This window comes from Homalodisca vitripennis, chromosome 2 (genome assembly GCF_021130785.1).
Source record: "Homalodisca vitripennis isolate AUS2020 chromosome 2, UT_GWSS_2.1, whole genome shotgun sequence".
NCBI classification, from domain to species: Eukaryota; Metazoa; Arthropoda; class Insecta; order Hemiptera; family Cicadellidae; genus Homalodisca; species Homalodisca vitripennis.
In genome coordinates, this window is record NC_060208.1 from 175,438,546 (window position 1) to 175,462,990 (window position 24,445).

The window sequence follows — 24,445 nt, forward strand, 5'->3', positions numbered from 1 at the left end:
ACGAGGAATTTTTCATTGTTTTTACGAAATTGTATTTTTTATGTTTTGCATGCTTTGGCTTCCGAGCAGTTTTTACCTCTTCATTATACGATAATTCGATTGGTCGGATTTAAATATCAACTGGAAAATCTGTGAAGTGTCGGAAACACCTTTTATAAATACATGTCGAAGTGCTTAAATGTGGAGGCTCTAAGTAGTCCATCACATGCTTCCATATTTTGGATTAAATAGTTTTAATTTTTTTAAAGTTAATAATTGAGTGCACTATGATGTCTTAAACAAAATTTCGAAGCACGGTGCAGCAACGGAGTATTCTAAACATAACATAAGCTAAAGCGGGAAGGATTGATTAAATGCGAATGTTTAGCTTAGCTTCATTTCCTTGAAATTAGCTCCATTTCAGTTTGTCCACCTGATGAAACAATGAGAACACTTTTACATCTAGATTACACTGAATAGCTGGTGGGTAAACCAGACAAAGTATAGGTGTCTACTCTTTTGTAATACAGTTATGAAGTCGAAACGAAGCAAAAGGTCGTTTTGAACGTCTTCGTCGCGTCTCCAGATTCCAGGAGTCGTGTCTGTGACGGTGTCGAATTTCAGACGCTGCACTTAACGGAAGGTGAATTGGGGCTACACTCAGTATCCACAAAGTAGAATATATTCTAGCTGAAACACTTAGTTGTTTGTGTTAATTTAACAGAATTAAGTCAACGTGGTTAGACGTTTGAATTTACAAACACACAGGCCTAAGGGCAATCTACCGTTCCGAACGAGATATCGTTGCAATCGGCTAGTTAACGCCGACTCTCAAAGGAGATTGTATTGCAGATCTAGTAGTGAAATATGTTGAAATTAAGATAAGACACTAATTGAATTAAGAAAACGTAAGCTGGAGAATGAAGAGTACATTAACTCCAATTGTATACAAGTTTGCTAAAAAATAACAAGAATTAATTCGAAACTACTTTGAAATAATTGCAACCATTCAAAAGGTTCCATAGATTTACATTAATACTAATATTTTACAGGAAGAAAACAATTTCTTAAATAAGAGACGGCTTAGCAATTGTTATAAGATTCAAAATGTTCTATACTGACCTTTATAGCACCTTGAGAATCACTTTTTGGTGCAGCCAGATGCATTTTAAATTCTATAATTTTATTTATTCTTCAATTTCTTTTCAATTTTGTTTTCAGGTTTAGCCTACATACGTACATGCATAGAGGCAAGTTTAATCTAAGCTCGCAAAACATTTATAGTAAGTAAATCTTTTCAACTATCCAAACCAATCATAATTTGAAATGTTTGCATGTAAATTAATTAATTTACAAAACATCTTGTTATCACAGATCAGGTCCGCTGCTATTTTGTTACACTGTTTGATTTCTTATGTGAGTATAATTAATTAGGTAGGCTAATTGTTAGCAATAAATTCCAACCGATAATAAAAGATTGTTATGAAACAAAATAACAACAATACAAATGTAATTGTTAATTATTACACTTATTATTGACTATTCGATTTAATATATTGAAATACATTTACCTTATATTATATGCGAACATTAAAAAATAGCGTATCAACCTCATAGTAATATTCTATTTTGCCTATTTATAAATTTGAACCAAATAATAGATTCTCTTTACAGCCTCTATTCAAGATTTACGAAAATGTCATTTCTTACAAAAACTAGTCAATATGGGCATACGCATTCAATTAAGTGTAAAATTAAGTAGAAGACGAAGAAAGGTTAGACCTATAATTTTACAAACGCATAAGGACAATCTCCCGTTCCGAACGAGATATCGTTGCAATCGACTAGTTAACGCCGACTCTCAAAGAAGATTGAATTACAGAACTAGTAATGAAACATGTTTAAATTAAGAATAAGTAAGCTGGAGGATAAAGATCACATTAACTCCAATTGTATGCTTCCAAAGTATTATACAAACATAAGTCATAATTAAATATTAGTTAAATTATGTTGAAAATCTATAAAGTAACCAACGTATTATCCACATATTCGACAAGATCGAAGGAAATTCGACACTATCTAAGGAAAGGAAATTGTATATTAATTATTTATGATATAGTAATGAAGTGTGTAAAACAAGATAATTACGTTATTGTTATCATTCACTTATACTAAAAAGAGTAGTGACCTTTAGTAAGTTACATACATACGGGGTGACAACCACCACACCAAAACTCTGGGTGGAAGCTTGGATAAAAATAAATAAAAACCGAGCACACTAACAAAAACATGGCAATTTCATGGAGAATACACAGCCGAAATTTGTTTAGCGGACAATTTAGAAGACGTGTTTGCGAAAGTGATGGAATGCCTACGCGTCAGCTGTTAGTTCTTGTCGGAGCATAACAGAAATCAGCTGTTAATTGAAAACAAACAGGTGACCCTCCCCCGCCCCAACCCGAGCTGCCCCCTCACCTACCGTTTGTCCAGGACCATCGTGAGACAGGCACACTTGACACTGTACTCGCACTCTACACTTGACACTTGACATACACACAGACACAGTTCACACAGTACACAGTCAGGTAGGTACTCGCCACAGCACCTCTGCCGCGCGGTGTTCTCTGACCAAATAGCGATACGAAGGGGTTATTTCAGGCGGCAAGCTATTTTCCTACCAATTTATATATACCCGCGCTAAGTTAACTATAGAAGCCATCAACCGCTGCCCCCGAAATATCACAATTCTAAAATACAACCCCCCTCCAATATGACAGATTTAGACAAGTGCCTGTCGATTGCTGGCAAATTCGCGGCTACTCGTGGCACGCTAGTCAACATTGACCGGACACTTACGTAACTAAAGTTTACAGTCTAAAAATACGTAACATTTATGTCAATTTGCAACAGAAAATAAGTGTGAAGCGAAATTCACTAGTTTATGGCACATACATTTACAACACTCTAACCGTTATTACGTATGAAACATACACAAATTAACCTTCTTGGACAGCCAATTCCAATTAAACCTAATGAGTGTGTCCAAAGAATTAGTCGAAAAGGTTACCCCCAAAAAGTTAATGAAACATTCGATTTCCTAAAAAATCCTAATTTAAGCCCAATTTTACCTTACAAATCTTTCCCTTTATTTGGATTCAGTGAACAGATCTAAAAAGTGAAAAAAGTGGGAATGGAAATGAAATATTCTTGGGTAAAATCTCACTTACTTTTTGCACAAAAATTTTTTCGGATCTATGCTTCGAGAAAATTTACAGTTTTTTAGAGCATATCTGTGGGTGACTATCTTACAGTATATTTTACAAAGTAAAAATATTTAGAGAGTATCACTCGATTTAGAAGATGTAAAAGACGTCACAAGCTTCTATATAGAATCTGTGAAGAAATGCTTGGTTGACTGTAACGTCACGTTTTCGTACAGCGAGGTAATACCAGAAAAGTCGTGGTTAAAGGCTAATGCACTATTAAAACACCTCTCGGGCTTTTTATATTAAATTATAATTATGATGTAACACTTTATAACTTGATTAAAACTACAAAATAATGATCTTATGCTATATAGGGCTACTCATTTATCCAAAAAGAGCAACATTATTTCTAAATCCGCCATTGATCCCAAGTCTTTGTTTCATAAACTGTTTTTATCAGTTTTATGGTCAATTATAAAGATGTAGAGTTTTTAGATAGAATCGATTCCGGTGGAAGTAGTAATTTCAAGTTTTAACCGTTAGTAACTTGTATTGTAATATCATTATTAATTACACTTCTGTGAAAAGATAAATATTCTTTTCAGAAATGCACCTACCTCTACCAAAGTAATAAGAAAGCTAGTAGGTGACATTTTGAAATATTTATCTCGAACAAAATAATCCACCAACGATGTATTTAAACCAGTTTTTCTTCGATTTGTATAAATCAATAAAGTGAGCTCCTAATTGAGTATATTATTCTAGCCAAACTGACCCTAACACCGTGCTGTCATGTCCTTCGCTTTGAGATGGCTCTTTTGAAAAATGAATCAACTTCTCGGCTCGGCAATAAGGAACGGTCCAGAAGTTTGACATTACAGTCAATGCTGTGTCTCCATCAAACGTATTCTCGGAAAACGTCTCCACATCATCCAGCATTTGAGCATAGACGCTGCGAGACTCGATGGGATTGCTTTAACTCACCGTCTCGTTAACGAGTTCACAGGATATGCGGTATCGTTAGTGATCGAACATACACTGCCATATGGTATGTAGCCTCCATAAAGCAACGCCACGACGCTCTTAAGCCGTTACCTAGACAACACTGGATTTGAAGTCTCCGTCCACCCATTTCGATTTCTTCACGAGTAGCTCTTCCACACCATAATATATTCTTTGACTGGAACAGATGGCAGTACGATCCCAACACACAAAACCGCCACGACGACCCTAAACTGAAACTACAGTCGGGACTTCTGGCTGACATGTTTATAGTGTTAACAATAACAGTAATCGACAACAAAGGTTGGTCAGCCACCTAACGAATGTCCCTCGTATCTCGCTACGATCACTCAGTAGCCACTTCAACACAATACAATACAACAGCAGTATGTGCTCTTTTCAGCATGCATGTAAAGGGATCTGGTATTGATAGGTCGGACTCTTGACAAAAAAAAAAAAAACGCGTTCATTCAGCCACTATAAAATACATAATAGATACTCACTCCACTTCCCTTCCACTTCATAAAAAGACAATCAGCCTTGTTATATCCGATCCGTAGGTGGTCTTTCCGTTATATGCTGCAAACAAAACTCGCAAAGGTGTAAAAGATCTATCTGAACATTCTCATAATTATATTGACAATCTGCATCATGAGAAATTGCTGCTCCATTTAAGAGTCTTGTAGCGTCTGTGATCTTTCTAATGAGTGGATTTCGACATATCTCAGTGGAAGAGACCAGTATGTATAGGTTGCGAACGCCATTTCAGAGAATATCAGAATGCTCTATGGAGTTCCTCAGGGGTCGATTCATGGGCCAATTCTTTTTCTCATTTATGTCAACCACGTGAACTCATCGATCCACAGTGGATTTGTGGTTCAGTATGCTGACAACACGACTTGCTTTGCACCCAAATCAATCCAAGAATTGGAAATAAAGTCTAGTTATACTAAATTCGTACATCCAGCACCTTTCTGAACTGAATCTGAATCCAAACCATCCATTCAAAATCCACGTTCATAAAATTTCGTCTTCGTCGATATAAACAGAAAATGCAAGTCTCGGGGTTTGTGAATAGTGATCTCTTAGAGGAAATAGATTCCACAAAGTGTTAGGGAATCTATATTGATCATGGGTGAACCTGGAGTTATCAGTTGTGGTTGGTTGTATGTATGTGTGAGTGTGAATGGTTGGACTAGGGTTAATTTCATTGCAAAATATCACGTTGAAATACAATTTAGTGTTGTCAAACTGCAATAACTCATAATTATATCTTTAGAACAGTGTTTAAATGCCAGGAGCTCGAACATAATTGATGCCTTCTGGTGACATTTTGACTATAACAATACGTATTCGTTGTCATGAACCGTCTAACTGTCTTGTTGAGATGGGTAGTGCCTGCGTCTTAGTTTCGTACTTTGTACTTGACTACCTCTTGTGATAATGCAACTGCTCATGAAATAGATAACTGTCTCCAAACTGTAGTGACTGGCTAAGGGAAGTCTGCCTAATTAAGTTAATCAATTACTACAACACACATTGATTGTAAGGGATTAATATTAATATTAACTGGTTTAATGTTCACCTTTTCATTATCAAGTGAGAATTGTTTTAAGGGGGATGTTTATAGAATTTCATTGAAATTAGTCCACATTAAAAATCTCGTAATATCTGCAGGCTAAGAGTTTCACACTCCTTTATATTCTTTTCCACCTTATTAAAAACAATTATACATTCATATTCATCCACTGATAACACACCGACCTGGAAGAACGTAGAATTTTTCTTCAAGTCCCACGTCGTACAAAAAGGAGGTACGGGACCTATAGAAACGGGGCAAACGGTGAATGTGTCAACATTCAGCGAGTTAAGTAAAGGCCAACGGCGCGAGGCGTGACATTGGCGGCTATCGATTGTGGCTGACGTCAAACCGGAGTCTCTGCTAGTCAATTGCCGCTACCGAGACGGAGGTACAGGACCTATAGAACCGGGGCAAACGGTGAATGTGTCAACATTCAGCCAGTTAAGTAAATGCCAACGGCGCGAGGCGTGACATTGGCGGCTATCGATTGTGGCTGACGTCAAACCGGAGTTTCTGCTAGTCACTTGCAGCTACTGAGGCGCATTCCAGATATAGTTGGACTTTTCAAGTTGTAAACTTTTGAGGAAGATGTACCAGTATATATAGGACAGTGTGTACCAACAAATTTATAATCTTCAATTCTAGTATTCAATGACAGAATAAGTAGGACAGTGAGGTATGTAGGCGGACTCCCAGATACCTTCGCTCATAGCAACAACTCTTGTGGTCTTGATCCGTCTTCGGACACTCAACTGGTCGTTTTGGTGAACATTAAAGGCAAAGCTACGACACTCGTTTACTGAGAACAACGCGGCCCATTCCAGCTTATTTTCATGATCACGCCAAAACATCTATGATTTGCGCTGAAAAAACCAGTATACATTGAAGATGAACAGAAGAATAAGATATGATGCATTTTGAACAATAATCAAATCTAAAATAAGTGTCAATTAAAAATTAATAACGTAATACGACAAGGACGACAGAGGGCGCTTTGTTCACATGGCAACAGAGCAGCTTACTGCCTACGATGGCTCTAGCATATCTGCAATCTGTATCCTTGTTCTACCCTAGCAACTGACAAATTGAATCGATCATCAGCACCCTAGTTGCTGTCAGCCAATAAACGTCCTTACTACGAATATCTGGTATTTGCAAACTGTATCCTTGTTCTACTCTAGCAACTGACAAATTTCATCGATCATCAGCATCCTAGTTGCTGTCAGCCAAGGAAAGTCCTTACTTATGACTGTGGAACACGTCGGGCAGTATAAGTGAGGAGAGAGGGACGCGGGGGTGAGAAGCGAGATGTAGAGAGACTCCAGAATTAGTATATGACTGTGAAACACATTGGGCAGTGCGAGGAGAGAGGGACGCGGGGGTGAGAAGCGAGATGTAGAGAGACTCCAGAATTAGTATATGACTGTGGAACACGTCGGGCAGTGTGAGGAGAGAGGGACGCGGGGGTGAGAAGCGAGATGTAGAGAGACAGACTCGTTTAAGGTCACTGGAGTTGAAGCTCTTTAATTGAGTCCCGGCTCAAAGTGCAACAGTCGCTTATCCTCCTGATTGAACTTCTTGTCTAAGACGCTATTGTGACATGGAGAAGTTTTTATGAGTAATACTTTTTTTGTAAGGATTCCTCGATTTGTGCGTTGTATATAAGCCAAACCAATCAGTATTATTGATCATGACTACGAGCAATGTGGGTAATTACTGTAGTTATACTACAGGGGAATATGATATGTATGGGCTGGGGGGGGAGCCTTGTCACTTGTAAAGATTGACTGCTTTTTGTTAAGTGTAATTAGGAGTATTGCATACCACTCGTCGCGTAACAGGTTTCTTGGATAATATACGCAAAGTTACAAATATATAACTGCGATATTCTCGAGATATACGGACAGACAATCAGAGAATAAATAATTCCAATCCCAAGAGAGAGAAGAGAAATTTTTCCAACCATCTGAATGGCTTAAACGACGCTGAGCCAACAACACACATGGAGGGGAATGCTTCATCACGGAATACGATGTTGCTTATACAGAAATGAAGCTTTATGCAAAACTTCAAGTCTATAGATAAATTAGTTATTAATATATCTAGCGAACTGAAAACAAGAAAGAAATTTGCGAGTCCTTTCAGAGATCAGTCGTTAACGCCTCATCAATAACCATAATTATTGTTAGCAACCAAAGCAAGTCGTTGTCTCTTGAGGATTATTTATGAGAAGTCTCCAATAATTGCATACATCAACTGAAATTCGATTTCCATAGCCACATCCCATCCCTCTCACCACTATAAAGTATCCTGGACATTTTACGGAGTACAGCAAATGAGGCATGTGCGGGTGTGTAAGGTGGGTAAGGAAGATCGTTTTCAGTATATACCCTTAACACAACCTTCAATTATAATCTGCAAGTGACTAAACTACGGGGGTTGTTCAATAAAGACTGAGACTGAGCCCGGGATTTCCCCATACTGCTCTGATAAGACATGATGCCAGGTTTTTCCAATACCTTTGGACCCTATTGTTTACCAACAGACACTGAATTGCTTTATCTCTATCACAAAGCCATCAGCGCTCATTTGAACATCACCTTGGTAAGTGCCGCCTCCAACGTTTTATCATGTCCAGTTTGCGTGAACAACGATATGCGATTAAGTTTTGTGTTAGATTCAAAAAAACTGCGACTAACACTTATGAAGACATAAAGCAAGCTTTTGGGGATGACGCAATGTCTCGTGCTTCCTGTTTTCGCTGGTTCAAAGATTGTAAGGAGGGAAGAGAGGACCCAGAGTTGCAGGGAGGGGATGGTGCCCCAGTTACTGCTCTCACTGAGGAAATCATCAATACAGCAGCGGCAATGATCAAAACCGACCGACGTCTGACCGTTAGACAGATTGCTGAACTCCTTGACATATCGGTAGGTAGTGCTCACACAATTTTAAAAAGACAATCTTAACATGTCTAGAGTGTGTGCTCGTTGGATTCCTCGTTTACTCACACCTGAACAAAAACAAAACTGTGTCGTTGTTTGCCTTGAGTGGAAGCGGTTCGTTGAAGAAGATAGGGATTGGTGGAAGAGTGTAATCACTGCTGATGAGTCCTGGGTTTATCAGTATGACCCTGCAATGCAAATCCAAAGCACTGAGTGGGTAGAAAAAAATGAAGGTCGCCCGAAGAAAGCTAGGGCAACCAAATCTGCAAACAAAGCAATGGTCATTACTTTTTTTGACTATAAAGGAATGGTGTACACTCATTCAGTTCCACGTGGACAGACAATCAATGGAGACTATTACAAACAAGTTTTGGCTACATTAATGAATGATCACATTTCTCGAAAGCGTCCAGAACTTCGAGGAAACTGGAAACTTCATCACGACAATGCGCGGCCTCACATTGCACACGTTGTGACAGAATATTTGGCCAAACGAAACATTAAGGTGGTGCCCCACCCACCTTATAGTCCTGACCTTGCACCCTGTGACTTTTTTTTGTTTCCTACTGCAAAAAAGGAATTAAAGGGACGTCGTTTTGATTCGGAACAGGATGCAGTAAAGGCTTTGGAGGTGATCCTGAAGAACATGTCAAAGGATGGCTTCTTAACGTTTTCCAGGCATGGCAAAGGCGCTGGGACAAGTGCATTTCACTTAATGGGGAATACTTTAAAGGTAAAAAATTTGATGTAGATCAGAATTAAATAATAAATGTTTTATAGACACAGTCTCAGTCTTTATTGAACAACCCTCGTAATATAAAAGGGCAGCAACCGCAATAGATAAACCCGGCAAAACTAGTAGTTATGTAGAGTCTGTATTTCTAGGTGAAATTTTCTAATTCTTTCAAGAGTCCGAACAAGAAACGCCGTAGTTCTTAGATCTTAACAACCCTTCCATTTCATTATCATAGAGATAAACGCTACGCGACGTTTCGCTTACTCGTAAATAAGATCTCAAGATTGGTTACTAATACAACGAATCATTGTGTATACAGTGTAGTGTAGTGACTGTGAGTTTGTGTTGTACCCAGCCTACCAGGATGGTTCCGTGAAGAACCGGTCTCTACTCCACCCGCCAATCTGCTCAGGCGGAATTGAACGGATTCTCAACCGAAAAGGATTGTAAAACTTTTGACGACCCTGTTGCTAATTCTGTTGAGTGGCGGTAAAACAATACTACATGTGGGGAGAGAATGCGTGCGGACAGGGCCGCCTCCCCACCTCACAGGACACAGCTGTAGCACGTGCCGGCCACACGTCCATGTGCCCCTTCTCTCTCTCACAGACACGTCCCTGCCCAGGTGTGTCTGACCACATCTGCACCGATAGGCACACGACGCGCTACAGGTGACCGCCCCCCCCCCCCCCCGCCCAACTGTTTGTGGACAGTTAATTGAGCGCACACATCGATCTTGATACGTCTTCCATGAACCCTTCATCGCCCCTGACGTCATTGTTTCTCTGTCCCAATTCATTAACAACTTTATATCTGTTGTTAATACACTCACTCACTGCGGGGGTTGTTACTACTTCCAGGATTATACCCGATTACTTAGTTTTGCCCTTCGGAACCTGTGTGAACAACTATTGTACACTAATACTACACGTAGTACTGAAGAACTGTACTACATAACATTGCCATAATAATCTTTCATTAAAACTACCAAGACTACACGTAAACTTAATGAAAGATTTACATCATGAGCAATCATGAGCAAATATTTCTTCACCAGCAGACGTATCGGACATACGAGTAAGTTCTTTCTCGAAGAAATCCCTCAAGAGAGTTAACATGTCTATCCCGGGCCATTACATCAGTACTGTTTGTTTTCATTGAATTTCCTCTGTTATGTTTCAGCTCTTGTAGAAGAAGTGTATTGTAATTTTCTTTCAAGCAAAGATGGCTTAGATTTATTTATTTTAAGGCGGGGTGCTGGAAGATTGTATAGGCCTATTCTGGTTAACATATAGGTCTACTTCTTTTTAGAAAATTCCTCCGAACTATGCTCCAGTAGTTTCTTAAGATGGTAAAAAATCCAACAGTAAAAATTGTTTCGTAAGCATTGGGGAATTTTTTGTTTTGGATTTCTTTTAATAATTTCGCTTGCGGAAAACAATGTCCAGTTTGAAGTGTGTGTTTTGCCATGGCTGATCTTTCTTCTTGTCGATACTGGTATTTTAGATATGCTTTATGTTCCTTAACCCTTTCAGGGCCAGGACCAAATATGAGATGTTGCAAAATTTTTTCACATATCTATCCCCTTGTGACTAGTCAAAAGTGCCAGGCTAAAATTGGCGATTTTGCAGTCTCTTAGATTAAAATTTATAACTTTTCATAAACATTAGAGAATGACCTAAAAGTTGCACCAAATTACTCGTATAGATATATACTATCAACAAAAAAATATAAAGATGTAGTTTTAAGTAATTTAAAATTTAAAAAAAATAATGTTTTAATGGATTACATAAAAAAAAATTTATTTTTTTTTTTATTTTTTTTCGTAAATAACTAAAAAAGGAAAAATAATTTTACTGTAGAAAGCTATGTTATTATATTGTACATTTATAAAGGAACAACCATACAAAATTTTGTGTTATTTCTCTCATAAATAAATTTTTTATGACACATTTTGTATAAATACGCATAATTGTACTTCGCAACAAGTGATAAAGCAACTGACTCTTAACTGCAAGAAACTTAAAATAAATATTCACATTACGGATGTACCGGTAAACAGATGATTGTAGGATCCATAAGCAGTTTCAATACAGTTAAAAACACTATTTACCAAGAAATATTTACACAATTTTATTTGAAATTTATTTACACTTTTTCTATTTACAAATATGCTACTTACAATTTCACTCCCGTGAGATCGCAAATTGTCAGTCATTGTAACTACTACACACAATAGCTAAGCAGGTAACACTACTAATATTTACAACCACAAAATAAAATAATGAAGAAGAATCCAGCATACAATGGTACGATTGCACTAAAGCATAAAGAATTAACAACAATAGATCGAGTCACCTGATAATGTCACGTGACAATTACGAAATAAAAATGCATAGACCTCCAAAATAAAAATTATATTCATATTAAATATCTACAAATATACCAGGGAATAAAAAAACATAAAACTTTAATCATTTGATGTCGTATTTTTTAACGAAAATTACGAATATCAAGGCGGCAATATATTGCCGCCTGGCACTTTTCAGACACGATCTATGGCGGCAATATATTGCCGCCTGGCCCGGAAAGGGTTAAGTCTCTTTTATATCTTCTTTTTTGTTTCGCCAGTGTGTTTTAAATTACGTTACACATTGTTAACATTTTTTCTCAAATTGGATATGAAGTGTGAAAATACACCTTTACTTCAAAGTGGATTTTCCATTTGGTAGAATTTACAGCGTGTAAAAAGTCAAGTGAAAGGTTTTCTGAATATTAATCTATCCAGTCGTTGGATGAAACATGATAAAATATTAGTGGCACGAGTTTCGGTGACGGGACACATACATTGTCCAGCATGTGTACTCCCTTGCCGATTGCCACTATGCCACTATGTGTCGCTTAACACTATTACAATACCGCGTGCAATTCCCTGGACCCCGTCGGGATAAATTGGCTCAATTTCTGCGACGGATAAGCTTTGTGTCGACATATTGAATGATGACAATATGTCGACATGTTTTCATGGATTTTCAGGGTGAAAATTCAATATATCCAATGTGACATCGCTTACATTTCTGATTGCAAGCTATTTACATTTACTTTAACTACAAGTAAACTTAAGTTCAAGTTAAATAAGCAAACGAATTTAAAAGCTTACGACACACAAAACTATTTTCACACATACATTTTTTAAGGTTGTAAGCACCCATATTGATGATACTCCTTTATGTAGTTTAGATTTAAATTTATTTTTGAGCCCGTTTCGAATGAACCTTGAGTAAATATGTTACAAACCGTATAGTAAAAACTAGCAGTAAAATCTCGGTTGCTGTACTTTCAGGATTGTCTTAAATAATTTTTTGACCATTGCACTCTTGCAATAAAATTAAAATCTTTAAAATAATAGACAATTTGGTAAATGTTACATTTATATATGTATACAATGTTACATTTCTCCCAGTATACTCCTCGGACGTTTCTTCGGAGGTTGAGACATACGTTATAGCGTTATTCGTTTGGTGTTGGTGTGAAAATCTCAGATAATCCACTTAATCGATCATAGGAGAGACTGTACGTATATTTCTGAGGAAAGTCCTAGCACTAATAATGAAATGGCGACAGCAAGCCGTGTAGGGTAGCGGTGGAGACAGGTCGCTTCACCGCGCTTACGTACAGTGACATCACTAATCTAATCACAGGTCTTTGATGTAATGACCGCGTCGGACGCGCTGCGGCACGGCGTCCTCTCTCACCACATAACACCGACTGTCCCACACCCACGTCTGGATCTGCTGTGTCACACACGCTGGACAATCCACTGTAACAAACATTTCTGAGAGTACACGTCGCAAGTTTTAATGAGGTCGGCTTTCCATTACAATTATTTCTCAAAAAGAAAATTAGCTGTTGAGAGTGCTCGTTGGTACAATGAAATTAAAATAGTGCATTTCTTTTTTTGGATCCGTAATTAAAAAAAAATAAAGCACACCCCCTTACTAACTTTGCCAAAGACACGAGTAAAATGCTCCACGATAATTTGCAATTTATAGTAGTAGCCTAAAAGTAATGTTGGAAAATTTTTTTTCAAGGCACTACAAAAATGTACATCCATTATTATTATTATGATTACCAATGCCCTTTTATTTTTGGCCACATCCCCTTACTGTTTCCGAAGACAGAAATAATATAATCTTTGAATTATTCCAAACGCAACGGTAGGAAGTTGAAGTAGAGGTTTGAGAAAGACACATATTTGGAAAAGAATTGTCCGTGTTTTCACGAGGATATCTGTCTACATTAGTACAACTTTTGGGCTCGGGATGATGGTGAAATTGTGTGTACATCGGACTGTTCACACCTTTCAGACTAATCGCTCAACCAATATACATTGAATCTGGCTTACTTCTCTTTCTATATTTGCATTAAAACATCGTTAGCTGACAAATTCAACTAGAAGAAGAAGGATTTTAGTGGAAATCCTCACAGAAATTGATTTTTTATAATAATTACAATTTTACAGTATTAGAGGGCGACTTTAAAGTTTAGAACTGCAGTGGTCAAGGAAATAAAGATCAGTTACTTAAAACTAAAACATAACACAAAATGAGTAGTATTAGTCACATTACATCAAGAAAAAGTTCTTTAATCATTTTTGTCACACCCCTTTATTGTTTCTGTATACAGGAAACGTAATTTGTTTATTGTTCCACAAGTTATTTTAGAAATTTTAAGGACAATTCTCCGACTTCTTATTATCAGACCTAAAGAAAAACTTCCCTAGATAATGATTTGAGTTCAAATATTTTCACAGGATGCAAAACCGTAAAATATGACTAAATGATATTTAAAAAATAAATTTAGTTCGGAAAACATAATTTTCTTAGGTTCTAGATGAATTACAAACATGTAACCTTTTGAGAACATTTTGTAGTATCCCAAGAATAACTGTAAAAGTTTAACATTTTCAATTTGAGCGGTTTTTGTTCAGTCCTGATAACAAATTTACCTAAATGTCCTACTGTAAATACCTTGACTGACTCTGGAGTGATAAAGTCTCTTTATACATTTCTGTCGTCATGGAACTTATCATAGCATTTATCAACCCAACATTGTATTGCGCCAACTTGAATGGTCTTGTACATCCTCCCAGAATCCGGAGGTCGAAAGCTCTCGGAGATCTTGTAGTATACGGGAGCTACAGCTACTCCCACACCTGTCAGTGGCCGGTACATAAACATCGGGCCGGGCCGCAGCTGGCTACAGACGCGCTTTATGTGTTTACGTCGCCATCTTGCCCCACATACACATACACTACACTGTACTCGCTCTGGCCCTCCGGTCTGTGAGATCTCTACTCAGTTATCAGGGGCTCACTGGCCAGTAAAATATGTTCAGCACACCTTCCTTGTGGAACTTGTTCAGCCACAGATTAATTCACCAGGAATTCTGTCCCGCGTTGACCAGACGGGCGAAGTATGCGGGATTGGTGTTTGTCTGATTGCCACTCAAGAACAAACAACTGATGTTCCAGCAGTCCACCAGAGACTGAATGAATCTTTGTTAGCGTGTGAAAATTCCTTGCCCAAACCGGGATTCGAACTTGAGTCCTTGGAGTGATTAGATGATACGCTAATCTCTCAGCTACCACAATTTGCAGTATACTGACTACAAATATTAAAGATCTGCTCAACCTGATATCAAACACACATGATGTCACTCTATTCACTAGCTAGGGAACTTTAGGTTCTCCATGACAGAGATATTAGGGAAAGAGAAAAATAATCTTAGTCTAGTTTGTTGCTGAGAATGACTGTTGCAGTGGGTGGGCTTCCCTGTGTGAAAGGTGTATGCAAGCCTCTAATGGAGGGAGAACATCCCCTTGCTCTATGTGCCTGGTAGAGGTCGAAATAGAGAAAGTTTCCTCTTCTTTTCACGAGGCATGAATGAAATAGTACGCATCTTTCCTTCTCACAATTGTTGTACCATGGGATTTCGACAGGAGGCCACCCCAATCGTATTCTGCCATTTCTGAAGCCGCGCAGAAGAATGGGTTTATTTCATTGTGAGTGGTTTCCTCAACTACTTGACTTAAGTGAAAACAAGCTAATGAGAAATAAAAAAAACTCCACCGCCCTACTTTTTCTTATGTCAAGAACTTACAAAGGGTCTACCCACCAGATAGTGTGGTGCTTAATATTAAAATGTGAGTATGATGTTTCTCCAAATTACCTGATGGGTATGTCAAACCAGCGGGTTAACAGCAAGCTGAAACGGATTATTTTATATTTTGGCTTTCTTTGTTGTATCTAGGGGTACTCGTCCATTACAGACAAAGCACGTATAGCAATCAAAATGATACCTGAATTCATGAAAGTATAAAATATATTTGACTTATAATCAGTTGCAAGTGATGATCATTTTCAAGAAACCCGTGTTTATACCATAGAAGGAGAATTAATACGCAAGTATATAACTGGTAAACATGTACTCTCATGGTGAGCCAAAGATTTTGTCCCCCATCCGCATCTCAACGATCTGATGATGCAACTGAGATATCACGCTAAAATCACCTCTCGAAACGAACTGATCTCATAAAAGACGCTACATTCTAAAAGTATGTGGTTGACAAATTATGATTACTCATCTCAAACTTTAGACTGTAACACTCGAGGATTCCGAACCCCCCGAACACGCGACGTCCATTAGAAAGTAACGGTTGGCTGCCATCGTGACGATGTACACGTACACGTAATGCCCTAGATAGGGATCGACCAGAGGGCTCGTCCCCGGCATAAAGGATGACTGGACATGAAAGACAGACGGACAGAGGTATCTGCAGGTTAGTTAGGGCTGATGTACAGACGCCACCCCGCATTGTCCGATGACAGGCGACCGGACGGACGTGGCCCATCTGTGGTGAAAGTCGGTGAAGGGTAGTTAGTTAAGCACACCTGAGTCACTTAACCCCTTCACTATACATTCCTGCGCTCTCTTTCCGTCTGAACAGGAACTAGAGGGTTTGGACACTGGCAAGCCTGTTTACTGGTCTGAACATGTTAGGTAGAACAAGGGGTAAATTGAAAATATTCAGAATGACAACATGAACTTTTAGTACTGTAATAATTATCGTGGCTTTTATACTTGACCATATTTTTTCAAGTTAACCCTCCCCTATTGGGACGGATGAAAATCAATAAAAAAACTTACAGAGACTTTTAGTAACATCTTGATAAAATTTATTTGATCGACTTTCTGAAAAATGACTTTATTAAATTAGAACTATAAAGTTTTCTCAAATTTAACCTAAAAACATTAGCATCTCTACATCAAATGACTAAATCTAATCCCATTTCTTTAAAATTTAAATCATTAATTATAATGCGTAATTAACTTAATGTAGTGCTTTTTGGGCTGGGGTTCTGTAAAGTTCACTTTGGGCTCATGCCATCGTCGACATTATGAAAGTTGAAAACTCGTTATACACTCCTTAGAATGGCAACGTCAACTATATCCACACGAACATTTTTTAATCGTCCTATCACCGTCTCTGGGGCTACAATTTTGTGTTCAATGCATATATAATGAAAAACATATTTGTTAATTTTTCAACATAAAATTCTCCGATCTCTGAGATATTGGAAAATCTTCAGTAATCTTTCAGCCAATTGAAAAAATATCCTTATTTATGTATAAAATTAGTACAACAATCCATTATGAAATGAAAATGTGTTTCTAGTTTATGTATAATATGAGTTTCAATTAAACTAGATGATCATCTAAAACTCCAATACTAAACGTACAAAACATTTGAAGGAATAAAATACAAACAGACAAATGGAGTAGGGACAATTATAGTTACTTCCATGTAACAAAGCATTTGCCCAAGTTTAAGAACGTGGGAACTGGGCAACGACCTTTATAAGATTGAAGATTATTCCTAGGATGATTATTAGGGCCCAAACAGATTTTTGAAGTCAAGGAAAACTAGGAAACTTTTAAAATAAGAGAGGATCTTAAATTAGACAGCAACATCCACAAATCCAGTTGCAAAACTCTTATTAATTTCTAAATAAATCCTTATAACAGGATTTTGAAAATTTTCCGACTGGATATTTTATAAGAATATACCACTGCGTTTCTACGATTGGCATCTTTTCTTTTCTCCAGGTGTCAAAATAATACACATGGTCAAGCAGGCGAAAAGCAATGGCGAGGAACTCTCCAAATTAAGAAAAAAACGCACGTTACGGAATGTGTCACCCATCTACTCTGATGTATACAACATGTTGTACACATAACCTGCAGTCTTATGATTTCTGATCCTTCGTACTCAGATACATTCTTAAATTCTGTTTTTTGGTCGTACAACTTGTTGTCATAGTTTTTAACACTGTATATTCAGTTTTCGGCACCTGAAGAAGAGGACAGATCCCAACCCCCGAAACGTATAGTCCTGTTCTTGAAAAACATAGCTATGGCAAATATCCAAAATCCTGTTATCCTTTAAAAACCAATGCCAAGCCAATAATACATTCAAACAAAAGTTCCTCGCGATTATCGCATCACCACCATAGAGAGAGATCGAGCAATTCCTGTGATGGAAACGCTAATTGTATCCCCAGTGATAGTACTGTGCAGTGTATAGAGCAGGGCTGCCCAACCTACGGCCCGCGCGGGCCGAATCCGGCCCGAGAGTCAGTTTTATGTGGCCCGCCTTGTTGCCAAAACAACCAAATTTGTTTACAAGCATTTGAAATATTAAATAAATACAAATTTTGAGAACCAAGCAGCAGTCCAGCCGATTTCATTCACGTAGAACGAGCCGTATTCATTTGGTGGAGTATGAGTGTTGAAAGAAGTAAAGTAGTTGCAGACAGATTTCACTGACTACGGTGGTGGCTGCCGGCTGGCGAATAGAGCGCGCGTAAAGCACAGCACAGCGCGCGGTGCGGCGACGTAACCCCTACCCAACTCAAGGTCAACACTAGCCACGTAATTTTTGTATGTCCTAGTATCCTAGTAGGATTAATTAAAATCAATGTATTCAATTTATTGGTGACTTTTTTATTGTTCCCTCAGAATTAGAGCAAACATCCAAAAGTCTGGGTTTATATTTATTTCTACTAAAAGTACCTAAACACATACTATATTATAAACCTTTACCTAACAACTAATAAATAATAAGAAATTACAATAATCAGGAAACAAGCGCCAAATAACCTTAAAACTCATATTTTGCACAAGATTTCTGGAACAAACCCCCGGGCAATACGTTTTGTTTGGGATTCCAAATTCCCTGGGATGTTGGCCCGCCTGGCCATAAAGGCTTTACAATGTGGCCCTTGGGTAAAAAAGGTTGGGCACTCCTGGTATAGAGGATAGAGGGTGCTGCTATGCAACAATAATGGAGTGGGTGAGAGGTGCTAGGGACGGAGGGGTAGTTATGTAAGGCGGAAGTAATGCCTGCCGTATTGTGACAACGCGTCATCCACAATATTGCCCTGTCAAGTCCTTCCATTTCAACATGGCCGCCACTATTTGTTTAACTGTAATCATCTGACTATTTCTAAGGGTAAACGTGCACCTACAAAAATAACGTTAACTACAAACTAACTAGTATAGAGCTACAATAACGTGATTTAAATTAGAATTTATTTCTGATTTTAATTATATTTGAGGGAAGTTATTTACAAACAATGCCTTCCAGGTTTTTTTGTCAGTAACAATGAATAGAGGTAGAAACGATATCAGAAGAGCTGTAGCCCTAAGTTTTAAAAAATGAAAAATATTTCACCTGCAACCGATTGAACGAAGTTCAAAACATCATATGTACCAAAAGGATCTAAATTTGAAAGATACAAAATTGCGTATTTACAAATTCCAACTATAACTCTAGTGCTTAATTCCATATTGGCAACAGTACCACACAGTACATCCCAAATAAAACTATACCACAAATTATTGTAATTATAGCCAAATTAAGTATATGAAAATATGAAGACATAAGAGACGCAATACCAAAATCTTACTAACTCAAGATACAATATTTCTAGTAATTCTGTAAATTACTTACTGCCTTTTGCTAAACTAAGTATATCGTTAATTTTTAATTGTTAATTTCTAAACCCGAGATTTATCCTGATAACGCTTCAATTTTATGACATTATCTACTGGGGGAGTAACAATAAAAATATCACTAACATATAACTACAACTTTTCTCATTAAATTTTAAATGAAATAAACTAAGTAATAACAATTGACGGAGACTTCCTCATGGTAAGACACGTGACTTTGGTTGCGGTACTTCACATCCGGTTCTGAATGAATCGACCGTTTGTGCAATCGGTCAATAAATCAGTTTTACAGAGAGGCGCAACTGTGTATCTGTCAATGAAGAATTCATTGACTTCGCCAAATAAACAGGAACTGTTAACTGCCTATTAAGTTAGCCGGTGTAAACAGCGACGAGTGTAGCCGATTAGCCCAGACCTCATAATGGCCCGGGATAAGTCCGCGAGATGGCACACACGATCTCACTTGAATCCAGATAAAAGTACACTTTGGAAAAGTAAAACAATCCACAATAGGTGATAAGAATGAGAACCGATTCCGTCGACATACTTCGTTTCCTCTACCCAAGGTCAAATATAGTTTAAAACCCTATTACAGTGAACAAATCATATTTTCTTCCTTATCAGCCAGTTGCTATTTTATCTACAATAATAAGGAATCGGGTGAAAAGTACGAAAAGCGACGAACCTGGCCCACGTATGTGAGATTCCCAGTATGTGAAATAATTTCCTTCCAGGACAAAATTGGGTTCTACATCACAATTATTGGATATCTATTTACCAGTTGGAGCTTAGCTGAAAATTCAAACCGACCGCAAATATTTTCCGTGGGATTGTTCCACACTAAACTTTGGTATAATGAACGATTGAGCAACATAGTGTGCTTTTGTTTAATTTATTTCTTCATTATTAATAACAAAATAGGTTATAACTATGAAAACCAAAATTGTAGAAAAGCAACATGATTTGGGGAAGCCCTTGCTTGCGATTAGAGTTATATATTACAATAAACTGAAACGTGTACAAACTACCCTGTACGGAGGACCGTAGTCCAACCAAAAATTTGAATTTTTTTACGTATATTATTTGCCCAGTAAAAGAGTTTAAATTAATTCTCCGGTTTTCAATGTCCGAACTAAATAATAATAATAAACACGATTACGGTAAAACCAAGTGTTGTCCAACGTAAAAATGAAGCGCCTTCAATCCGGCTGCTATGCAACTGTGACACATTTAATCGTACGAAATGCTTTTACATCTTTGAAGGCGTCATTCACTATTATTTCCTGTGCTCTTCTCTGTTGGACAATTAATAAATTGTAAAAACTCGTGTTTCACCTTTCATGGCGCTGCAATAATTAAATGGCAACTATAACTATTAGTGTAGGAACGTATAATTCAGTTGCAACATAATTAGCAATACATTTTATAATTCTCTCTGTCATCGTTAATTTGGTTTAAAATCGAATACATTTGTTAAGAAATCGAATTAATAACAACATTTATAAAAGCCGAGGACCAAAGTGTAGTTTTACTTCTCTCTTGAAGTACAAACAAATGTAAATAGTACAGACACATTCTACTTGAAAGATATGAAAAGCAGTTCTTTTTATGAATTTTCACCTTAATTTCCTTATTAATAAAAGCACAAGACAAAATGACTCATAAATACTACTGATGCATAAAAGACCAAAAATATTAAAACACCCAAGACGTAAAATATTTAAAGTTTAAAGGCTTAGCAAAAATGCAATTAATGATAGCAATTCAAATTGATTAAGAACCCCTATGACGCACGTAGGTCCAATAGTTTTAAAATGTGAGATGACAATGTAGTTTAACGCGTTAACTACAGCAGACGCTGTAGTTCGTAGAGAAGGTCAGAGCTCAGTATAGAGCTACAGTAAATAGACAGTTATTGTAAAAATTGGTTTTGATTACGCTATGTCTTACGGGTAGTAAATAGTCGAAACAACTAACAAAAGACATGCAAGTAACAGATAACATAGTGCAGTTTGCCATTGAGATTAAAAACCCTCAATGATAAGGCTATAAAGCGTTGCTTCATATTAATGTAAACAGTGCATTGCGTGCGAAATAGTTATTAGTTGATTATATCAATAATTAGTTTAACAACACACGATTAATTTGGTTTTCAGCATCTCTCACTTCAAAGGTGTGAATTAATGAGAAATCGCGTTTAAGTCACAAGCGCTACAATTATTAGAACGAACACTGATAAGTGATCAAAAGGATCAAACTGACCGAGTCCTGCTTAAAATAACTGTGTTTCTGCGATTGTTACCATGGTCTGCTGTTTCTACACAGCTACATTGCTTTGAATTGAAAAATATGCTTTAAAGTTTATCGTCTCCTAATGCTTTCAATTGGTTTTGTTTAAATATATTCTTGGAATTCATATTTAATCTGCATTAGTGGATAGGGTAAATTTAATTTTTTTCAAATAGTTATCACTTTTTATCTTGGCAATCTTGCAAACGACTTTTTGTTCTTGCAAATATTTTGCGCGATATCGGTTATTAAAAGTGTCAAACATGTATAAACGCGTTTGAAAAGTTTTCTTATGCTGTTTTAAAATCGATGCTCTTACAATTGTGTTGATGCGTCAGCCACTGAATAGTTTAGTAACAATTATTTTGTGTAAGGCCCCCAAAATAATGAATTCAATTTAAATCTTTCGTGAGATAATTAAACTTTCTTGAGGAAAAAACTAATTCCAAAGTGAGTTCAAAGAAAAATATCAAAAGTAACAAAATTAGATTGCTGCCTCTGTCACAACATTCATGATATGGCGTATCCGTGATGTGGCGCATTCATGATAATACTAAATCTAATTAATTTCAAAAAATAAAATGTATGAGTCGGTTTATTTTACTCGTTAGAGTTAAAATTTGTAATTTTAAATCAAGTCTTCAATTTTTGGAAATAACAAGACGATTCTAGACAAATATCACGGTCCGTGCTACCCCGAGAAATGTGTTTTATTATTTATTATATTATAATTATATTAATTTGCTATATCATTAAAAATGCAATCCAATGTTCTTTAGCAAACCACCCAAAAAATAACTAGAGCGAAAATAATACCAGCATTACGAACAAAGAACACTAAATACATCGTACCTTTGCTTTAAAAGAATTTTTGCAAGTCAGCTCTTCTAAATAATATCTCGCATCTTCACCACTAGGATAATTACAAATATTTAATAACACATAATAAAGTAGTTATCTTTTTTATGTAAATCTGAAAATTTAATAAAGTCTAGTGCAAGTCCAACAATTTTTAATACGGCATTGAGATGCCTTTTAATGTTCTAGAAAACTAATAATACCTTCTACGAGGTTCATCGAATAAATTAAAAACGCTCTACCGGTATTTAATGTCATTCCAAACTCTGGAACCCTTATTACTCTATTACCCCGGCTGGCTACACGTGCCTAGACAAGTTTATTGCAGTTAGCTTCAATTACGAAACTCAATAGTGTCACCGAGGTAACTGTTAGTCACGTTGTCAAAGTGACTGTTAGCGGAGTGTCACAAGTTGCGGTTACCAGTTCCAAGATCAAACCAATCACCTCCACCTCATCTGAATACGTCTTTACAGAAATAACAATAGGAATATTTGCCCGGGTGATCTTGTGTCCACAAATGTGGTCTTTTGAATCTTCAGAGGAGATCATAAACATTAATAACAATAATAACCCATTAAGAATTTCATCACAACATAATTTCCGTGGTCTACGAATTTTTGAGATATTTCCAACCCCAGCAATATTACTGGGTCTCACGCTTGACAGTAAATAATGATTTAGGCCAACTGCAATAAAGGGGAGAGTATCTTACTCAGTGTCATCAAAATATATTCCTTACAATTGTCTGATCCTAAAGTATTCTTTGAAAGTGAAAGTTTACTTCTTTCACTCCAGAACAATTTGAAATTCGTATACCTAGAAGCAGGAGATTTTCTTGCTTGTACTTCATGCTGATGTCTTCAGTTATCTCGAAATACTGTTGATGATGGTGACTTTAATGCTCCGGGGTTATGATTGGTATGAGTGATCTTCATTCATTGGTACAGTTTGTAATATATTATCTTTTAAGATTTCTGGAACGAGGTTAAAATCTCCTAGGTATCATTCTTTCGACCTACTATCAAGTCGACATCTGCCCTGGTGCGATGGTCTGGTTACAGAAGGCAAGGGTCGTTCTCCCCCTGAAATCGTATGCATGAAGTTAGTTGACTGAACAATTCTTGAGTAGAAATATATAATTGTCCTTGCGTCTAGACTATTTGAAATACTGTCCACCACCTGCTTTCATCTTAAAGCTGGTGTGATATTTTAATCTTGCCCTCTCTTTGCTGCTCAATCTTTTAATGACACGATTATTACGTCTATGAGGAATAATACACCCATGAAAAGGAGAACATGTTTCAGGTACCCTAAGCGGTTTTCATTCAAAGTGACATTGCATAAGCGAATACGACGGTACTATTAAGTAGTCTTGAATGTATAAATCCAGGCTTAGTATTTTGGCCTAAAAATAAAATTAGAAATAGATTGCTGGAGACATTCAAAAAGTTGAGTGACGAAGCAAAAGGTTACCAACTTCTACAATTGCAATGTCTAGGATTCACCTGTGCTTATAACCGACAGAATTGGAGCTGTTGATGAAGACAACACTGTGCCATTGGCCTCCCGACTCCCGGTCTTCCTCTATTATCATCGCTATTTATCTGTGACACAACATTCACACTTTGGTAAGATCGGTAAGGTTTTTTTCTACCGAGCGTCTGAATAGCAAACCACATAACTAAAATCAACTATACGACCCTAAACCTGATCAAAACAGTGCTAGCTGCTTTTACTCGTAAACCAAATCCTTCTTCCAATGGGCTAGACC

The 24,445-nt window shown here is 37.1% G+C and overlaps 1 protein-coding gene across 5 annotated transcripts in view; it reads right to left on the reverse strand.

The window, feature by feature from the left end:
• Positions 1-24,445, reverse strand: part of LOC124355067 (myocyte-specific enhancer factor 2) — a 191,080-nt gene that overhangs the window by 80,335 nt on the left and 86,300 nt on the right. The window contains exon 1 of one of the 5 annotated variants that reach the window (XM_046805991.1): positions 2,459-2,477. The exons of the other annotated variants lie outside the window; for them this stretch is intronic. The gene's annotated coding sequence lies outside the window, so the exon portion shown is untranslated. Of the gene's footprint in view, positions 1-2,458; positions 2,478-24,445 lie in introns of those variants that run through there. 5 annotated transcript variants of the gene reach the window in all.